The 18576-nt window shown below is 44.9% G+C and overlaps 1 long non-coding RNA gene across 1 annotated transcript in view; it reads left to right on the top strand.

The window, feature by feature from the left end:
* The first annotated feature begins 7403 nt into the window (after positions 1-7403).
* Positions 7404-18576, top strand: part of LOC140074680 (uncharacterized) — a 58711-nt gene continuing 47538 nt past the window's right edge. Inside the window, exon 1 of the long non-coding RNA XR_011849243.1 lies at positions 7404-7494. This is a non-coding gene — a long non-coding RNA (uncharacterized lncRNA). The remainder of the gene's footprint in view (positions 7495-18576) is intronic.

The raw sequence follows: 18576 nt of genomic DNA, 5'->3' as shown, positions 1-18576 counted from the left end.
AGATCTTTTCTGATACAGTAGGTTGGTAACAAGACTGGTCTCACGTGAGATCTCTTCTGCTTTGTAATGTTGTAAAGTTCCTCATTGGTATTTGATGGATAAATATATATACTTATAGAACAGGAACAATCCCTGGTAACATGATGGATTTACCCATATCCTATATTCTATTTTCGCCCATAAAGCTCTGCATACTGCTGACTTGACTGCTGACTTGTGCCCTAATATATGAGTACATAGGGCACTAAACACCAGTATGAAGCTTATATAGAAAGTTAATTGCTCCATAATATAATATACAATGTGAGCTGTTGTTAAGCAAATGCAAGTGTCAACAATCATCAGTTGTTCTGGGTCTTTTTTTGTGTCAAACTAATAAAATGTATCACAATGATTGATAAATTTGGCATATGAGACTTCCTGTATATTGTCGTTACCTTCTCCTTACACGATGACTGTGATTTCTGGTACACCGCTGCACAATGTTATAAGCTTGAAGATCCACAGAACATTCTGGCTTGTAGAGTATCATGTCCTGTGAAGTATCTTGCCCTGTAGATATCAAGAAATGTAGAGCACTGGCCCCCAATCTTTTTGTAACCAGAGACTGGTTACACTCGAAATTTCTTTTTCAGGGAGTGGTGGGAGTTATGGTTTTCCCATACCTAACGACAACCCCTTTTGTGCCCACCAAGTATATTACCCCTGACTGGCCCCCACATTATAATGTATAGTCCCTATCTTATGGGCTGCCACATAGTATAATTCTCCTTTCCTGCAGCCCCACCTTACAATACCTCCTTTTCCAGCATCCCCCACTCATAATGCCCCCTTTCTAGCACCAGCCCTTTATAATAACCCATTTATGAACCACCACCTGCCCTCCTTTCCTTTGGGCCATGGAAAAAAATTTCATATACTCACCTGTTCATTCCCCGCTGCAGTCCTCTCCTCTACCATGGCTGTACACTGCTCTGAAACTGGCAGACAACATCATCAAACCTGAGATTTTCAGTGTTAACGGAGAGAAGTTTTAACTGAGTTTTTTTTCCCATTCCAACTTAAGTTGTGGGCCAGGTTTTACCCAGCCAAGGTTTTGGGCCTATGCTGTAGATTATAATGTCCTGTAGAGTGTTATGTTTTGTAGAACGTCTTGATTTGAGATGTAGCTGATCATGTAATGGAAATAGTGCTACAAATGAATATTCTATTACTTAATATTTTTCCCTAAGACAAGCCACATGTGCAGACAATAGAGGAATGTAAAAATCACGGTTATATAATTTTATGACTAATTGTTTTGACTAATGGTGGTGAGAATTCCACATGCTCTATAGAACTAGAAAAGTTCTAGACGGTGTTGTCACAACATATGGCTTGACTTTGGGGCAGACACCAATAGAAGGCTTATGTGCAAAAACTGTAAATGGCCTCTTCTTTGCATGAAAATGGATCAAGCATAGACAATCAGTGAGAAAAGTTTTAATTTGAGAGTATAATTATTCTGTTGAATGCGTCTTGAGCTCCAATGCAGTTCTGACCATGGCAGTTGTGTCATCTAAAAGGCCAATTTTTGATGTGTGTGTGAGAAGAATAAAAGGCGGGTAGAAAGAAGCAGAGCTGCAAGCACCAGCTGTGCCCGAGGGGCTCAAAGAATCATTCAATCTTGGGGTTTCCATGTGTCGGAACCCAACCAATCTAATATTGATGTCATGAATCTCATTAGCCTGGAGAATCACTTTCCATTGCAACTAGGCATCTTAAGAAATCTACAAGAAGCCCTCACTTTTGGGCAGAGTTTAACTGGCCCACCAGAGTACCAGAGATTCCTCCAGTGGGCCCTGGTTCAAATCAATACTGAACCCTAGATGTCCGGCAGATAACATCCCAATTTGGAGGTTGCTAAAGTCTATTTCCTGGGGAATAATGGAGGGTAGAGCCATGGATTCGTTTTCTCTGGTGGGCCTAAGGAACCCCAGTCCGACACTACATTTGGGCATATTTGCAGAAGCTCCACTCTCTTTTTAGTATCTCATGGTTCAGTCTTGCAAGAACTGTAGCAAGATACTGCAGATATTAATATGAATAGTTTTTTCTAAATTGTTCTGAATTTTAAGCCTCATGAGTGGTTCTCTTCCAGCTGTAAGGAGTAATGATAACATTGATTTGGCTGCCCACAACCTTGGCTTCCCTAGAATTTCTAACACATCTGATGCACAGACTACTAACCTGAGAACAGTATCTGCAACTTCTGCTTAGCTGATTAACGTTCCAAAATTTGTTATGATCTACTCCTCAATATCGAGTGTGAAACCTAATATTCCTCATGTTTACACCGTAGTGGCGGGGAACATAATGAAATGTCAGAACAATCTGTTCCTCTCTGCAGTTAGGACTCTCAGCTTAGAACAGAAAATGATGATATTTTCATAAGTTCTCAAAAAACCCCAAAAGAGAATGGAAAATCACAATCCCTCACTGCCTGGAGGCAAAACAGTTACCTATGCTCTTTCTAGTTCATAAAACCGAAATCCTTATTAATATAATCATGAAGTGCAGAGGCAACTATGGATACATTCCAGGGCTAGAATAAGGTTGGTCGATACTGAGGAGCTATAATAATAGTTACATGTTAGATGGGACCTGAAACACACCTGAACCCCATTGTAAAAACCTGATATCATAATATGTCAGATCAGAAAATTTATTATGGATCAGATTCTACTGACAATACTGTATCAAGTGCCTCAGATGGTAACAATATTATAAATAAATCATTCTTTATTTATATAGCGCACACCCATGCAAACCCGGAGAGAACATACAAACTCTTTGCAGATGTTGACCTGGGTGGGATTCGAACCCAGGACCCCAGCGCTACAAGGCAGAAGTGCCGCCCAGTGCTACCTACCTGTGCCCTTCTTAGCCTTTTGCTCTTGGCTGGACATGTCCAGATACTAGATATATGAGGCACATTTACTTACCTGCCCCGCAGAGTTCACGAAAGTGAACGATGATAATGCATTGTGCCGCGATTCACCAAGATCGCGCGCCCGATATCCTGCATGTGTCGCTTCCCCGCTCAGGTCCTTCGGAGTTCACCATCTTCTTCCCGGTGTATGTAAGTGTATTGTCATGCAACACAATTTGAAAGTTAAAAGGGCAATGTGACAACGAAAGAACACCTAATCCAAGGTACTGGAACACTCTTTTGGTGAACAATTTTTCTGTCTTTTCGGCACAGTGCAGCCGCAACCCAAAACTGGTGCCAACACTTCTTGTGCAAGCAGGTTGCACATTTTTTCAAAGAGAGAGCATAGAGATTAGGAAAGAAGGCTAAAGAGGAACTCTGTGCATGCCTAGAGAATATTTCTCTTGATGATCAGGCTCTGTAAGAAGATGACTATTTATAGTTAAGTCATTAAACACTTTTTCAGGCTTCTTTATCTCTCAGCTGTCAGTGCATACAGGATAGAAAGCTGATTTACACAAACTGCTTAAGAAAGGCAAGGGAAAAGAAGGGCACAAGCAGATTTCTTTGATAGAGCATATTACAAAGTTTGCTTTTATCTGTACTATTCATTTATAATGAAAAAAAAGTATTGTTCTTTAAGAATGGCGACACGTATAGTGGCAGCAGAGGAATAGAGGGGGCAGGTACAATGTTTCACAAAACCTTTTTCATTGTACATCTGACAGAATGTATGATATACAACACTGTGAAAGGATTATCCTAAATGATTGGTGATGACTCCATGAAACAGAAATCAATGTTCCTTCTTCATCTTATATTCATACCAATTTTACACTGCAATAAAAATCTATAAGCAGCAGTGACAACATATAGAGTAGTTTTAGTGGTTAGGCTTTCCTCATTTATTATGGATGTTAATGCAAGGATGTGCGTATGGCAGTATAATTTAATAGTATTTCATGGTGGTAATACAACATATGAAGGTGGAAGTATGTGATATACATTGATTTTGTTATTCAACTCAAGGAAGAATTTTAACCTCTTGTTACATGTTATAGCGAGCTGAAAACCATCACATGGGACACACTTCAGATAAATACAATTAGCCCCAGCAGTGTGGCATATTCCTAACTCGCAGCACTTCAAGGAGAAGCTTTAAGGCTCTACGCTTCTGCAATGTGAGACGAGATAAATCAGGTAGTAGCTGCAACTCAGGCCTTCAAACGCATTGGGGCTCAAACGCAAATTTTCCAAGGACAGCACTATCGTCAGTAATTCCGCGGATTTATATTTGTGCCGCATTTAGCAGGGGAATTTGGTGCACACAATCGTATTTTGGCGCATCAACGCTGGCTTTCATGCGACACAAATCGGGGTGCGGGCCATCAGACAATCCGACTGATTTGGTCTAAGCGCGGGATTTAACATTTAAATTACATACACCGGGAAGAAGATGGTGAACTCCGGCGGACCTGAGCATGGAGCGACACATGCAGCATATAAGGGAATCGCAGCAGATGTGCATTCTCGTCGGGGAACGCACAGGGACGGGTAAGTAAATGTGCCCCATTGTGCCCAATTTGTGGGCTTTGGCGATTATCTGTTCTTTGAGCCGATATCTATGGATCCTGCAGATAACATTCCTAGGACAAGTGGGATCCATGGGACAGGGGCCGAGAGTTCAATGTGCCCTATCTAGCTTCACTGGAGAGTTGGCTGGAGCTCCCAAGATGTTGTTAAATATACTTCTGTGGGAGTTGTAGAGCTGCTGGTTGTCAACACTTTCAGGAACACTCTGATATTGTTCCTACGAACCCGGTTCTCTGCATTGTCCAATTGCTCGGATAGAGTCAACAATTGCTGGGTATGTAGTGATAACTGAGAGTCATGAGCTTATATCCTATCTGTGACTGTACGATGGGATGCCTCAGTGGTGTTGACCCGTTCAACCGATGCACCTCATTAGGTGGAAAATTCTGTGTTGTACGAATGTTCAAGCCGTGCCACATAGCACTCAATGGGGCAGATTTACTTACCCGGTCCATTCGCGATCCAGCGGCGCGTTCTCTGCGCTGGATTTGGGTCCAGCCGGGATTCATTAAGGTAGTTCCTCTGCCCTCCACCAGGTGGCGCTGCTGCGCTGAAAAGCATCGGAATGCACTGGAGTACACCGAGCCGGGCTGAGTGATGGTAAGTGCAAGCTCCGCAACAGATTTTTTTTTTTAAATGCGGCGGTTTTTCCGAATCCGTCGGGTTTTCGTTTGGCCACGCCCCCCAATTTCCGTTGTGTGCATGCCAGCGCCGATGCGCCACAATCCAATTGCGTGCGCCAAAATCCCGGGGCAATTCAGAGGAAATCGGCGCAAATCGGAAATATTCGGGTAACACGTTGGGAAAACGCGAATCAGGCCCTTAGTAAATGACCCCCAATGTCTTCCCTTGTTGGGATAGGTCTGATATGATTGCAAAGAGCATGCAGGTCTGCCAGAACACCTGTGTCTGCTTAGTTCCCCTGGTAGCTAGGGAAGCGTTGTGTGGAGCAATAATCTTCCATTTCAGGAGATGGACTGGGAGCCTGGCAAGGCGAGAAGCCCAGCTCAGCAAAATGAAGCAAATAAAGACCATGCAGCTAAGATGGCAAGGGCTTGGAAGGGGACTGCAAGCCCGGGCATCGTAAGGCTAAACATCAGAGGGGGCAGGAGAGTACAGCATGAGACAGTCAGGAGGGTCTGGCTTGGGCAGCTGATTTGGTGAGGCCAGGGAGTGCACAGCAGCTGGAGTGGGCTTATTTTGTATGACCATGGATACAATCAAGACTGGCATGGTGAGGCTGTTGACTGCAGCTCCTTTGCCAAGCCCTCCCCAGGTCCCCTGGGGAATGATGAGGGCTCACCTAGGGGAACAGGTCACTCACCCTGCTGCTGCGTCTGGGCAACCACTGGAAGTGGTGAGTGGCAGGGTTGGAGTGGTGCGGGCTCCAGGTGTCCGAGCACCAAGATCTGTCTCCTGAGCTCCATGGGCTGAGGGCAACCGAACAGAACTGCCTAGTGACACAGCACGCCAGGCATGGGTGAGGGTGTCCGTTCGGCTGTGGAGCCAGGGTGTCATCTGCCTGCATGACTCGGAGATCCTGAGCACGGTGGAGGCATGTTGTTGTTCCTGCCAGCAGCCGGTTGTGCTGCAAATAAAGGAGGGTCCCGTGGCACCAGAAAGGCTGCGACCTCTGCCATCTTCCCTGTGACCAGTTTACATGAGCAGATCTGTGACACCAGGGGTGGTATGAGCACCGGGGCGGCGGGATGGGATAGATCTAAGAGATCAATTACCTTCATGACGGGGTGGCACATGGGGCAGCAATAACTTCCCAATACCTCTCGATGATGGCCGTAATGGCATCGTAGCAGTCTCCCCTGCACTTTTTCTACTTTGTAGAAGATGATTAGGCTAGATGGGAATGGATTATGTGGCATAGAGGCCCTGGCTTTCACAGGAGCTAAATAAAGGTGCTTCCACACTCCTCTATAGCCAGGCCGCACACCCTGACACAAAGCATTTTAGACTTATTTTTTTGTAACAAATTATTCAAGGACTCTGGTGCAAGTAGAATGATAAATTCCCTCCAATGTGTCTTGTTTCTTCATTTCTATGAGAATAGGAAAGAATGTAATAGGAATAGGGTATAATAGGTATTTGGTGCACACTGGCCATCACGCAAAATACACATGGACTACCAATGTAACATTGTACCACTAGGTTCACAACATCATGCGGGGCTCATACAGTTACAATTATGGTTCAGTGTCTTGACACTTATAGATAAAGGATTAGAAAACTAGTGATAGATTATGGATGTAACTAATTGTAAGAGCATGGATTATTGATACACTAACCATCATCTATAGAAGAGCTTGTTTGTTATTGCATGAAAAACAGCAATAGAACAGAAACCTCATTTCACACTGCCAATAATTAGACAGGTACCTGTCGCTCAGATATAATGAAGAAAATGACATTGCAGCCTGGCTGACCATAAAATTGTGGTCTCCTAGTGTATACAGGAGAATATAGGGACATGTGTTTCTCAGTTCTTCTCTACACAGGGAGAGAATGCAGTTTCTAGCTGCCCTTGTGATGTCATACATTTAATAAAATAATTATAAATCCTATGCAACACAATCACAACATGCTGGTAAAAGCTTTGCCAAGATGCATGACACATTGTAACTGGGTGACTACACATTGAGGATATGCATCTTGGGGTACATTTATCACTGCTTCTGAAAAGCACTGACATAATCACAAATTATTGTGCAATGCAATAAATTGCAATTATTATCGCAACTACGCCACCCACACAGCATTTAGGTGTGGAGGGGGCGTGATAGGGGTTACTCTGGTCGGTCCTGGCGCCAGCAGATACATCATGACATCTAAGCTGAGGAGCCCCAGTGTAAAAGACATTTTCTGAAGCTCATCATCTTGTTCTGCACATCACAGGAAATCCTGAACCAAGAGGAAAGGTAAGAAAGTTCATGCTGTATCTGTGGCAGACATTTACTGTCTATTACAAGGAGGTTAGGGGTACCAGCACTTCCTTTTTGTAAAGGTCATCATTATAATTTCCAGTGAATGGAAATTTACATCACGATAGATCAAGATTACACCTAAAAACTGAACAACCGTTTGACGTGCAAGTTTAATCCTCAATAATTGAGTTAATTTAATCTCAAAGATGTAAAGTTCTGTCATTTCTGTGTCACTGACAAGAATCACTTGTAATCACTCGGTTACTACAGTTTGATCCATTGTGGTATATAATGCTAATATTAGCTTTACAGCAAAAACGCTCTGTCCAGCTCACCACTGCTGCGTCCGACTGCATTCACCATTGGGGGTAAACGGAACAGCCTCGGAGTGGTGGGATAAAATTTCTTCGTTATTGAGGTAAATAATATCAGACCAATACAGAAGGAAACTGCCATGATCAGGCCACTTGGCCATGCAATGGCCATAAGTAAGGCCTAGTGCCAAAATCCATAGGCCTGAAGCCGGTATCCTTCTGGATTGATCTGATTTTATATACCTCAATGAAGAAGAAATTTTATCTCACTACTACTGAATTGTGTTGGAAAATACTTATTGTCTATATTTACAGATTACCAATAATGTTGTAATGTTTGCAGAAAGGTCAACTAAAGAGAGCCACAAGGTCACCCTTATCTCCTGTAACACCTAATGTCAGGGAACCGGGAAAAGTCCTACACAAACACTACCACCTAGGATTCAGGGATTCCTGACATGATGAAACTGCGGTTGCGTATGTGAGATGTTAGATTTGTTTATGGCAATTTATCATATAATCTCATAATGATATTAGTTTATTTAGGTGATTTCCCAGAATGCACATGCTCCCTGTTTTACTTGCAATGTCATGCATATCTACAGGCGGTCCCCTACTTAAGGACACCCGACTTACAGACAACCCATAGTTACAGACGGACCCCTCTGCCCACTGTGACCTCTGGTGAAGCTCTCTGGATGCTTTAAAATAGTCCCAGATTGCAATAATCAGCTTAAAATTGTCTGCAATGAAGCTTTATTGATAATTCTTGGTCCTATTACAGCAAAAAAATTTGAAACTCCAATTGTCACTGGGGCAAAAAAAAAAATTGTCGGGAACTACAATGATAAAATATACAGTTTCGACTTACATACAAATTCGACTTAAGAACAAACCTACAGTCCCTATCTTGTATGTAACCCGGGGACTGCCTGTATATAGATTTTGAGTGGATACAATCCACTAGAGTATTTGGCTCCCATGAACACTACACCCGGGGAAGATCATGTTAGAACACCTTGTGCCTAATGTTTGTAACCAATTTGTCCTACAAATGATGTCCCACAATTATTACAAATAATAGGAAGGTGTAATGAAGAATATAAATGGAGTGACTGAGAGGACTGATACCCACATGGATGGATTAAGGCTATCGTGGGCCATGGGCACTATGAAGGTTTTGGGCCCCCACCAGCATAAATGATATGATGATATTGTACCAGAACCAATATATTACGATATACTGTAATACCAGAACCAACCTTACTACATAGATACACTACTAGAACATGTCAGGCTTCAGGGTTAGTGAACCCCCTAGACCAGTGGTGGCGAACCTATGGCACTGGTGCCAGAGGTGGCACTCGGAGCCCTTTATGTGGGCACCCAGGCCATCACCAGAGATGACCACAGGCATCTTCCTGCAGTCCCATACAACCCAGGACTTGCTGTGCATAGAGCTATTTTAAAGTGACAGTGCTATCTGGGACTACTGGAGGAGTGGGAATGTGTGGACAGATCTGGATTATCATTGTAGCTCCTTCTCCGACCCTGACAATTCTTCCTGTTTATGGGACCCTGAAGAGAATCTACAGTGATCATCCAAATTTCTTCTATTTTCTGCATTATTGGTGCCTGCAGGGTGCTGATATGAATGAAAGCTGTGACAGAACAGGGAGTATAAATCGCTAATTAGATTTCTTTGTTGGCACTTTGCGATAAATAAGTGGGACTTGGTTGTAGTTTGGGCACTCGGTCTCTAAAAGGTTCGCCATCGCTGCCCTAGACCACCGCGGACGATGAGACAAGCCAACACCTGGGACCGGAATCTAAGTGGCACCCGGTCTTCACCAGAGCCCACTGCAAAACAGGATGGTCTTGCTGCCACCAGGTCGTTCCACAGGTGCGGCTTGTCTGCGATGGCAGTCAAGGTCAAAGTAGAGATTGAGTGGGCAGTGCCAAGGTCGGGGACAGACAGGAAGTCAGGGCATGCAGCAATGGTACAGAATCAGGAACGGAGCAGGAGGTCAGGGCTGGGAGTGAAGAAGCGAAGTCATGGTCAGGTCCGGGGTCACAACAGGAGGTCAGAATACAAGAATCACTCAGGAGTATTCTTAAGCATAGGCTTAAAGATCCGGCGGGGGTTGCCGGGAGTGGTCAGCAGCAAATCAGCGCAGTGCTGGCCCTTTAAATCTGCAAGTGCCACCGCGTGCGCCCTAGGGAGCGGGGACACATGCGCTCACCAGCCAGGACAAGAGCAGGAAGATGGAGAGGTGCGTGAGCTTGGGACGGGGTGCCACCTTGGAGAGGGGCACTGGTGTGCCTGCGATTCAATACATGGATCGCAGGGGCACGTATCCCAGATTACTACATAGAAACAGAACCAGAACCAAGCACTCTATATAAACATTGGACAAAAACTAAGCTTTTTGTCACACATTGTGGAATCAATGCAGGTATATGAATGATATCCACATACACCAAAAAAAAGAAACCCTGCAATGTAAAATGATTAAGAATGTCATTTATTGCTGTATATTCTAGGTGTGGGATTTAACCTTTGAAATGCAAAGCCTCAATCTCATCCTTGATGCAGTTGTTTTTATGGATGGTTTTCCTATAACAAATTAGTATAAAAGTAGGGAATTTAATTAACCAAAAATAATCGGTGCGTACACCAGCGCCCCTTGAGCGCCATGGAGCTGCCCATTCTCTCTGTCCTATTTGTATACCGTGGTCTGCAGTGACGTCACACACTTGAACCAATATCTGTGGGCTTACGACATCGTCCACGGTGGTCCAGTGGGTCCACTACTTCTGGACCCTGACATCTGTATAGAGTAAGATACAAGCAAACTGAACCTCCCACAGACTGAGAAAAGCATCTGCAAATTTTATGAATGTAAAATAAATACAGTAAACAGCTCTAGTATAACAAGTCTTTGTGAAACATACAAACAATTATTCAGCTTCATGTTCTCATACATTTATATATATCACTTATTAAAAGGTTTTCTACTGTAAAATCACAAAGCATTAGGTTAATAAAATATTTGATTGTGGAAATTTCTGAAATTATCTGAATGATCATCATGTATGTTTGAAGAAATAAAAGAAACCCAAATTAACCAAAAAGTGAAGAAAAGCCTTTATGTTATTGTATAATCAGGTCAGATGCTTTAAAGGGGTTATCATTGTTTCCAAAAAATTTAAGATATCATGGATGCCCTTGCGACCCATGTCTCGGGTCGCTGGCACACCTGTGTGCCTCCGTGTGCTCCTCAGGGCTGCTGGCAGTCTCACTTACCTTTCCCTGTTCCAGTGGCGTCTCCCTCAGCTCAGCACACACACTCCTACCTCCTAGGATGCGTGCATGCCGGCTCTGTAAAATTGAAAGGGCCAGTGCGCAACTAATTGGCGCACTGGGTTTCGCAGGGGCACCTGTGACATGGACTCTGCAATGCTCCATTAGTGTTCCAGGAATTTGTCAACGCTAACTTCCAAGACTTGCGTTACACTTGTGTCATTGTCTACTTGGATGATATTCTGCTGGTTTCTCCCGACCTGCAGTCCCATCAGGTCTACGTCCAGCAAGTTCTCAACCGCCTCAGCTTGTATGTCAAGCTCGTGAAATGCCATTTTTATCTTAGTCTTTCCTGGGATACATTATTTCTGTCAAAGGACTACAGATGGGTCCTGCAAAGTTATCTGCCGTACATCAGTGGCCTCACGCAGTGGGACTACGTGCCATACAGAGATTTCTGGGCTTCGCCAATTATTACCGGCAATTTATTCCACATTTTGTGGATGATGACATAAGCTGACACATGGAACAGCTAAATGGTACACAGTTTTCACCAGAACGTGCCTCGAAGCAGGTTGGATTTGTTGCGGCACCACCAGGTCGTTCCACAGGCGTGACTTCGTGGTGGTGGCCAAAGCGAAGCACAGAATCGTAAAGGAAACACATGGGCGGGGACAGGCAAGAGGTCGAGACAGGCAGCACGGGATCAGGGTCAATAACAGAACCGGGGTGAATTTGGAAACACAGCAAAACGCATGAAAAAGCTTTTTTTTTATCAGTTTCCTGGGAATGGCCAACACCAATTAGAGGTGCACTGGCCCTTTAAATATTCGAGTGCTGGCATGCGCGCCGAGCTTCTGGAGCAGGAACTTGGACAGGTAATAGTAGGAGCAGAGCCGGGGACCACAGGGTGCGCCGGGATGTGGGTTGCATGGCACCCGAATGCCGAGGGACCCATGACAGTACCTCCTCTTTGGCCTCCCTCTCTTCTTGGTTTGGAGGAACCTTTGCAGGTGCCCGACAGCAACTCTATAGGACAATCGTTTGGACGATACGGTGGTAGAGTCTCAGCTGGCTTTTTAGAGAAGATATCAGCATAGTCCAGATAAGCAGTGGGAAGACCCTCCAGAGACTTAAGAGACAAGGAGGATGGCATAGCATAGACCAGATGGAGAGCCATGAGACAACGAGACTGGAATTCAGGACCCAGCAAAGAACCTCACTGGTCTGCCAGTCGAGGACAGGTGCGTGTTGCTGCCATGGAAGTCCCAATAGAACGGAGGATGTGGAACGGGTAAGTACATAGAAAGACAGTCTTTCCTTATGCAAGGCACCAACTTGCAGAGGTAGTGGTAGAGTATCTGCCCACTGACGGACGAGATATGCAGCAACTTCTCTAGACGAACCACAGGGAAACAATGACGGGAGACCAGAGCAGCATCCACGAAATTCCCAGCGGAGCCAGAATCCAGGAAGGGCAAGACTTGAACCAGACCACTTGTTCCAAAACTGAGCAGAACAGGAATATGCAGACGTGGAGATGCTTTGTTCTCACCTAGGGACGTTTCTCCCAAGAACCCTAGGTGAGTTTTTCTCTCTGGATGAGGAGGACGGGCAGGGCAAATCTGCAGAAAGTGTTCTAGACTGGCGCAATAGATGGCAGGTCCCATGCAGACAAGGCGTTTTTGATCAGTGCGGAAAGTCATTTTTTAAAGGTAGCAAATAAGGCTGCTCCATTCCAGTCCAGCTCAGAGGCTAAGTTACGTAGTTGAACTGCATAGTCACCAACAGAAGAGTCCCTTTGGTGTAATTTCAGCAGGGCAGTTTCAGCAGATGACGCCTGGGTTGGTTCCTCGAAGATGGATCAAAATTCTGCGAGTAACGTGGTGAAGTCAGCCATGACCGTGTCTTTCCTGTAGCCCATGCCAGCCCATCTCCGTGGGCATAAGCTTGATGTACAATGCGTGATGAACCTCCGGAACAACTATGCATCACCAACGTATTTGGATGGCATGGATAGACGCAGTCTGGGTTCTGCAGAGGCCAATACGGCCTCAGTAGCGGAGGGTACAATAGCTGACTTGTCCGAGTTGCTGACCTTGCACAGCAACTTACTGGGTCCGCTGAGCCACAATGGTCTTAAGATCAGCCAGAACAGGTAGCAGAACCTTGGCGGGATGTTACTTTCAGGATCAGTGGTAGTGGATTCCCTGTACCACCATGGACGATGACATAAGCTGATACCTGGGAACATGGTTTGCAAGGGCACCCGTGACACCTATTGTGGCACCAATCCTAGACTTTGACCTCAAGGGACTGAAGAAGCTTTTAATAAGCTGAAGTCTGCCTTTGCCTCTGCTCTAGTTCTCACACGGGCTGATACGGAGAAGCAATTCCAGCTGGAGGTTGACGCCTCATCCGTTGGTACTGGAGCCGTTCTCACCCAGAAAGGGCCCAAAGGTCGAACCCTCACCTGCGGCTTCATCTCTAAGACAGTCTCTACCACAGAGAGGAATTATTCCATTGGTAAATGGGAACTACTGCCCATAAAGATAACTCTGGAGGAAAGGCACCATCTTCTGGAAGGAGCTCATCATCTGGTCTATATCTACACTGACCACAAGAATTTCCTGTACCTCCACACCACTCAGCATCTCAATCTTCTTTTCTTGGTTCAACTTCTTGATTCACTTCAGTCCAGCCAAGATGAACGTCAAAGCTGATGCCCTCTCTCGTGCCTCTGATGTTGTTGGGGAAAAACCAGCTGCTTGTCATATTGTTCCTTGGAACATCTGTTTGTTGCTGCTCCTGTGGACCTAAGGCAGCTTCCTCCTGGCAATATCTATGTCCGACCAGCTCTTCGGAAGAGGATACTAACTTGGGGAGACTGCTCTTGTGTGGCTGGGCACCCTGGGGTGCAGAGATCTATCGCTCTCAAATCTCATTACGTTACTACTGGTGGCCACATCTGGTCAAGGACATTAGAGATTTTGTGAGTACCTGTGTTTCCTGTGGCCGCAACAAGTCATCACTTCTCAAGCCAGCAGGTCAGCTCCTGCCGTTGCCGTCACCCAGTTGCCTGTGGACTCACATAGCCATGGACTTTATTATGGATCTCCCATCTTCTTCCGGTAATACAGTCATCTGGGTGGTAATGGATCGCTTCTCCAAGATGTCCCACTTTGTGCCTCAGCCAGGTCTGCCGTCGGCTCCACGTCTTGCCAGCTTGTTCTTCTTTTACATCTTTCGGCTTCATTGGCTTCCTCAATACATCTTCCACAGACTAACAGGTAAGTGGAGAGGGTCAAACCAGACTCTGTGCTGCTATCTATGGTACTTTGTCTCTGCTTGTCAGGACGATTGGTCTACCCTCTTATCTTGTACAGAATTCTCATATAATTCTCTGGACTCTCAATCTGCTGAAGCCGCTCCCTTGTTTGTTGTCTTTGGACGACATCCACGCCCACCTCTTCCTCTGTCAGTGCCTTCTGATGTTCGTGCCCTGGAGGAATTGGTTCAAGACCTCTAATCCATCTGCCTAGCGCGCGGCAGTCACTGCCGGCCTATGGAACGAGCGGGATGGTCCGGGGAAGAGGCAGCGCCTCGGACCGCCTCCTCATGAATACATCGGACCGCTTTGCAAGCGGTCCATTGATTACATTGTACCCCGCCGCAGTGTTTAATAGCGTTACCGGAGGTTTCTGGTAACGCTAACACTCTAACACTGCCGCGTTTGTTCAAGCACTAGGAGCTGCTTACTTTAGTGACAGGTCCTCTTTAAGTGGTCGGCCCGCACCAAAACCCAGGCAAACAAGAAACGCAGGCTGCCGGCTTTCTCAGTTCCTTTTCAAACATGTATATGTCTTTATATGTCTGTATTTATATCAGTCTACCATCCGTAAATCTGTTGGTAGATGTCCTTTAAGATCCGTTCCTGTCTTTGTTAAAACTAAATTTATTCCTTCACTGAAATTAATAAGACAGTACCAAAACTTCCAAGGGTAAACATGGCCTTATAGATCTTCTCTATTTGCAACAAATTCTATTTATAACTGACAGATAAGGCAACTATGGACCACAACAATGATTTATGGGTTTGGAGAGCTTCAGAGTTTATCAGTCTACAGGATCTACAGACGGAAACTATGAAAGTAAAACCCCTTTAAAATAAAGCTCCAGTTTACAATGGGTTTTACATATTAACTTAGGGAATTGCATTCCCTAATTGAATCTCCTAATACAATTTTCCAGAATTACTCCCTTTACAAGCAGAAGCAATTCTGATAATAAACCTCAATGGTTGTGGGAAAATTAAATATATCAGTAACCTCATGGACATCTGTTATCAATGCAAATACTGACACTGTACACTTATATTGTCAGAGATACTTTCCCTTGTTGTTTCAATCCTTATCTGAACAAGAAATCTTAATAATGTCTGTGAAATACCCAGGTTGATTGAGGAAACTAAAGTTGGCCATAAAATTTCAAGGATATAGATACTGCAGAATATGATGGCTCTATATATACTACTTATGGTTAGTAGTTTTCTCAAAAATGGGTGCATATGGGCTGCTTACATTAAAGGGTACCTGTCACCAGGGACCTCATTTTCACTAAAGACAGGTTGCAGAAGCTTATTACACCTGCAGTGCAAATCTGCCTTTATATTACAATATAAGTGTGTGTTATAACTCACTCTTGCACCCTGACACAATCCTGGGGTAGTCATAGGGGCTCGGCTTTGGTTTGGATGCATTTCATAAAACAACATGTGACTTGTCTGCAGGCTGCCTCCATCTTTGTGCTCCTGTACAGCTTGTCCCTCCACCACTAATGTCAGGCTGACCAGGCTGTGACCTCTGAGAAGGCTCAGGAGGTGGAGTTGTACAGGAACACAAAGGTGGGGGCAAGCTCTGAGGAGTGAGTAACACAGACAAGTCACATGTTGTTTTTTGATATGCATCCAAACCAAAGTCCAACCCCTGTGACTACCCCAAGATTTTGTCAGGGTGCAAGAGTAAGTTGTAGCACACAATTATATAGTAATGCAAATGCTCGGAAAAGTCAGAAAGGCAGATTTGCACGGCTGGTGTGAAGGGCTTCTGCAACCTGTCTTTAGTGAAAATGAGGCCCCTGGTGACAGGTTCCCTTTATTCTAATTCTTGTGGCCAGCCTTGCCAAACTCCTGTGTAAGGAAAGTCAATAATGCAGATTTCTGAGCTTGTTTTGCTCTATTTTACCCCTTTTTTGTGGCATGTCTTACCAGCTGCTATGGGCTTCCAAAGTGTAGGGGTCCAGATTTAGGTGGCTTAAAGATAGAAGGGGAAAGAAAACCCTAATAATCATAACCTATGCATTTTACTTCATTTTTAAAGTGATACTTTAGTGATCCAATTAAAAAAAAAAAATAATCATGAGGTCCCAGGTTCATGCGTCTCTTAGTTGCAGAACTAGCGCTGTAACAGCTGCTACGAGGCCCACAGAGAGAGGGGCCCATCAGACCTAAAGACTGAATAGTCTTGCTGGGTCCGGAAGACGCAGAGAGAGTTGACGGCAGTAGTAAAGATGCAGAGTGAGGCTAAGTGCGGAAATTAATAGTGTAAATAGCTGTCTGCCTGCAGGTAAAACCTGCAAGATAACTGTCTGGCTGCATACTGAGGCTTTTCTAGACCTCAGTACTGTGCCCTGCATGCAGCCAGTCAGTTATCTTGCAGGTATCACCTGTTGCATGTCCATCCTCTTTAGAGATCCTGTTTTGTAGCTGTACTATGGCTTCCTTACAGCCCTGCCGCATAGCAGTTTTCTTTCCAGCCCTTGCACGGGACCTACTCCAGGGTCTAAGTATAAGACCCTACTAGGGATAACTATAGAGTACCTACCATGTTAGAATTTAAGATCTTGTGAACATTTGGGCAGCAGGGCATGGGACTTCCTGTGATGTCCCACACAGCCCCTTCCACTAGTACACAGTACATCACACGAAGTCCCGAGTCTACTGCCAGGGGTCACGTGAACTGCTGCGCCTGGTAGCGAACCCCAAACCTTATCAGGGTAAGCATAATACCCTGTTAAAGTTCACTTCCTGCTCACCTCACCTAACTGCTGAGGGAGCAGGAGGAAGGGTGAGACAGTGTAACAGTCTGTAAAGCCAGATCTCAGAGGACCTAGTATAACCCTTCATACTCATTAGCCTAATTTTAAAAGCTGATTTTTAAAGGAACCATGCCATGGATAACAAATAGAAGATAACCACAGTCACAGTGCCTGGATCTTTGAGTAAGTGTCCCTGACTTTTCATGGAAGATTTCCTTTAATCCACCATGCTTATCTCATTATCTGCTGTGTTTTTTCTTCTCTGAGATGTACACTCACCGGCTACTTTATTAGGTACACCATGCTAGTAACGGGTTGGACCCCCTTTTGCCTTCAGAACTGCCTCAATTCTTCGTGGCATAGATACAACAAGGTGCTGGAAGCATTCCTCAGAGATTTTGGTCCATATTGACATGATGGCATCACACAGTTGCCGCAGATTTGTCGGCTGCACATCCATGATGCGAATCTCCCGTTCCACCACATCCCAAAGATGCTCTATTGGATTGAGATCTGGTGACTGTGGAGGCCATTTGAGTACAGTGAACTCATTGTCATGTTCAAGAAACCAGTCTGAGATGATTCCAGCTTTATGACATGGCGCATTATCCTGCTGAAAGTAGCCATCAGATGTTGGGTACATTGTGGTCATAAAGGGATGGACATGGTCAGCAACAATACTCAGGTAGGCTGTGGCGTTGCAACGATGCTCAATTGGTACCAAGGGGCCCAAAGAGTGCCAAGAAAATATTCCCCACACCATGACACCACCACCACCAGCCTGAACCGTTGATACAAGGCAGGATGGATCCATGCTTTCATGTTGTTGACGCCAAATTCTGACCCTACCATCCGAATGTCGCAGCAGAAATCGAGACTCATCAGACCAGGAAACGTTTTTCCAATCTTCTACTGTCCAATTTCGATGAGCTTGTGCAAATTGTAGCCTCAGTTTCCTGTTCTTAGCTGAAAGGAGTGGCACCCGGTGTGGTCTTCTGCTGCTGTAGCCCATCTGCCTCAAAGTTCGACGTACTGTGCGTTCAGAGATGCTCTTCTGCCTACCTTGGTTGTAATGGGTGGCGATTTGAGTCACTGTTGCCTTTCTATCAGCTCGAACCAGTCTGCCCATTCTCCTCTGACCTCTGGCATCAACAAGGCATTTCCGCCCACAGAACTGCCGCTCACTGGATGTTTTTTATTTTTCGGACCATCCTCTGTAAACCCTAGAGATGGTCTTGACCATGTCTAAATGCCTAAATGCACAGAGTTGCCGCCATGTGATTGGCTGATTAGAAATTAAGTGTTAACAAGCAGTTGGACAGGTGTACCTAATAAAGTGGCCGGTGAGTGTATGTGATAGTA

The sequence above is a fragment of the Engystomops pustulosus genome, chromosome 8 (genome assembly GCF_040894005.1).
Source record: "Engystomops pustulosus chromosome 8, aEngPut4.maternal, whole genome shotgun sequence".
Lineage (NCBI taxonomy): Eukaryota > Metazoa > Chordata > Amphibia > Anura > Leptodactylidae > Engystomops > Engystomops pustulosus.
The sequence above is the reverse complement of the archived record's forward strand: the minus strand, read 5'-3'. Positions and strand labels throughout refer to the sequence as shown.